Genomic DNA, 3,825 nt, shown 5'->3' on the forward strand with positions numbered 1-3,825 from the left:
CAACCTGGAGGATTGGAGATGACGTGTGTGAGCATGCTGAGGCCCCCGACCCGTGGGTGCTGTGTTCTGCACTGCTGGGTATGTCCAGACAGGTGTGAGTTCTCAGGCAAGGCAGCCTCATCCTGACTCGGTGCTCTTGAAGGAGACCCGGGCAGATGTGGACCGTCCGTGAGCCCTCTGCCGCTCTGGATTGATTAGATTTGGTTCGCCACATGTTCCCAAGATAAAAGGAGCTGATGATGAGCCATATGATCAAAGTGCCTTTGTGAGATCTGAAGCCTCACGGAGTATCGTCAGCTAGAAACGAGAAATTCTGAGCTGGAGAGAGAAAAAAAAAAAGATCACAAAGGCTGGGAGCAGAATGAAAGGGGCCATCTACATTCTGACTCTCCAACAAGAGCCCCCATTCCTGTTTGGTGGGGGGTGCCTACATAGGATGGGGGCGCATTGCAGGGGAGAAGGCATTGGACCAGCCTATCCTGGTTCACCCAGAAAGAAGCCAATGCTCAGAGAGGACACCTGAAGTCTCACAGGTGGGGGCCAGTCCCAGGTCTACTAGAGTCCAGAGCCCAGACTCTCAACCCATGTCTCCCTTAAGCTGCCCAGGGTCCCTCCTGGGCCCAGTTCGGTGCTTTTCTCCCTCCCCCAGCCTCTTCCCCATCTACCAAGTCCAGCATTTCAAACCACAATGTGTTCTAGGAAGTTCTTACTCAATACAGCCATGACCCCCAGAGGACTCTCAGGAACAAACAAGAAAGCATCTCTATGAGACGAACCATGGGCATTCGTCAAGTCACCGCTTTCCTGAGTGTCGAGACCACAATTGCCCACCTGGATGGTGGATTTCAAGGCACTCGGAGAAACAGGTAACTACAGCTCAGCTGGAGAGGTTCCTGGGGCTACAGATTGGGGGCGGGGCAGTTTGCAGGGGATATATTGGATATAAATCTCTGTACTTAACACAATTTTGCTATGAACCTAAAACTGCTCTATAAAATAAAGTTTATTAATTTTTTCATGTTTTAAGAAAAGAAGGACGGAACAGGAGGGAAAGAAAAGAAAAGGGAAGGAAAGGATGTTGGGCACATGACTTAACCTGTCTGACCTCATCTATAAAATGGGAACAATACTTCACTCATAGCGTCGTTGTGGGAACTAAAAGCGATAAAACATATGGGATGCCTGGCACAGCCTCCATTCGTCCAGGAATTATTAAACAGGACATGGCTTCGCATTCCAGAGTTACTATCCCTTACTCAGATAGCAAAGATCAATCCCTGCCCAAGCTTGAAGAAAAGAGACATTTTAAATAAAATTAAATAGAAATCAGAGGGAAGACCCAAAGAAGTTGTTGGGCAGAGACAGTTGAAAAGCAGCTTAAAAATAATTTTAAAAATAAATCAATCAATCAAAGTAGCTAATCCTTCCCTGGGGAGATGGTGCATTCGCCTCCCCTGTGCCTCCCCCCACACTGGTCCTGCTATTCAGAGGATGTACCCCGATATCTGGATCCTGGTGATTCCACTGCTACCCTACAATAAGTGCTCAGATGCAGCAATCGGACACCTTGCTAGGAGACAGCCATAATCAGAAGAGGGAGGGAGCCTCACCAGGAAGAGAAGATGCCATTCAAAGTCTTCCACCAGCATCCTGGGTCCTGGGGTAATCTGGGAAGAAGGAAAACAGAGCAGGCTTGGGACACTTGGAAATATTCATTATTCTCCCAAAGCCGGACACAGGAAAGAACAGGGTGACTTCTTAAGCTCATCTCAAAAGAGAACATTTTGATCCTGGTCTAAGTGTTTCACCAAAACCTCTTCTGCCCACCATGCACAGCAAGTGGGTAGGGTGTCAAGGGCCAGTTTCTCTGAAGTTACACCTTCCCCATGACATCTGGGGCAGTAGCGCCTCCAGAGGCGCTCCGAAGGTCTCCAGCCTCTCATTCTTTCTGCAGAGTCCCCTATCACAGGTGCTCAGAAAAACAGTGAACCAGGCAGGCAAGGCCCCGCTGTCATGCATCTTACATGCTAGTGCAAAAGACAGATGATAAACACGGAGAAATTAAATAACAGGTCGTTCTGGAGAGCAACAGGCCTAGGAAGAAAATAAAACAGGTGTGTGATAGAGATCCTTGCACAGATGGTAGGGGGCAACACAGGATGGGGCAGTGGGGAGAAGGCCTATCTGAGCAGGGAGCATTTAGACTGTGAACTTCAGAAGGAGCTGATCGTGGAGGTGGAAACCGGGCTGGGCACTGGCCTTCGGAGCCCAGGGGACACCAAAGCCTTGAGGCACCAACCAGCTGAGACCACCCGTTAGCTTCCTAACTGGGTACCACAAACTAGGGGGCTTCAACAACAGCAATTTCTTCTCTCACAGTTCTGGACAGCAGAGGTCTAAGATCAAGATGTCAGAAGGGTTGATTCCTGCAAGAGACTCTGAGGGACGCTCTGTCCTCTGCCTCTCTCCCGGCTCCTGGTGTGGCCAGCAATCTTTGGTGTCCCCTGGCTTGTAGACTGGTCACTCCAATCTCTGCCTCTGTCTTCAATCACCTTCTTCTCTCTGCATCCTCTCCTCTTTTTATTTATTTTTTAAATATGTATTTAATTTGTTTATTTATTTATTTTGGTTGCATCGGGTCTTAGTTGCAGGCTCATGGATCTTCGTTGAGGCATGTGAGATCTTTTCATTGTGGTGTGCAGGCTTTTGTTGTGGCACTCAGGCTTCTCTCTAGTTGTGGCGTGCGGGTTTTCTCTCTCTAGTTGTGGCGCGCAGGCTCCAGAGTGCGTGGGCTCTGTAGTTTGGGGGCATGCGGGCTCTCTAGTTGAGGCGCATGAGCTCAGTATTTGTGGCGCACAGGCTTAGTTGCCCCGCGGCATGTGGGAATCTTAGTTCCCCGACCAGGGATCAAACCTGCGCCCCCTGCATTGGAAGGCGGATTCTTTACCACTGGACCACCAGGGAAGTCCTCTTTTTATAAGGACACTTGTCATTGGATTCAGGGTCCACCCTAAATCCAAGATGATTACGTCTACAGAGACCGTATTTCCAACGAAGGTCACATTCGGAGGTTTCAGCTGGATATGAACTTTTGGAGGATGCTTTTCAGATCACTACAGATCCTTAATTGTGTGATTTTAACACAATTAAAAGGGTATCTGCAGTCCTGTGAGGGCCACAGCAGGCTGTGGGAGATATGAGAATTGGCTGGGTTATCCTTAAACAATTCATAAGAACAGCAGCCGAGATACTTCATCGCATCCCTTTTGTCCATGCATCCAGGCCCAACATCTAATAGGCAGCACCAGAGGCCTTCTCTAGGGTCACTCTGCTCACCCACGGCCAACCAGAAAAGCCAAGAAATTAGCAGGCCTAACCAATGACTGCGGGATTTGGTGTATAAATGCCCCAGCACCCACACCCTTTGGGTGAGACAACTCAGAGGCATGTGTTTTACACTAGTTCCAAGAGTTCCCCAATAAGACTAAACTCCAGGAAACTGGAAGCTTCATACTCAGCTGGGGCTGGAATATAAAATTATGCAGCCACTTTGGAAAACAGTTTGACTTTCCTTAAAAGATTAAACATAGTCACCAAAAGACCCAGAAATTCCATTCCTAGGTAGGTAGCCAAGAGACATGAAAATGTATGTCCACACAAAAACTTTACATGAATGTTCACAGCACCATTATTTATAACAGCCAAAAAGTAGAAACAACCCAAATGTCCATCCACTAATGAATGAATAAATAAATGTGGTCTCTCCATACCATGGAATGTTGTTTTGCCATTAAAAAGGAATGAAAAAAAAAAAAAAAAAAAAAA

This window comes from Neophocaena asiaeorientalis, unplaced genomic scaffold, assembly GCF_003031525.2.
Source record: "Neophocaena asiaeorientalis asiaeorientalis breed wild unplaced genomic scaffold, Neophocaena_asiaeorientalis_V1.1 scaffold254, whole genome shotgun sequence".
NCBI lineage: Eukaryota > Metazoa > Chordata > Mammalia > Artiodactyla > Phocoenidae > Neophocaena > Neophocaena asiaeorientalis.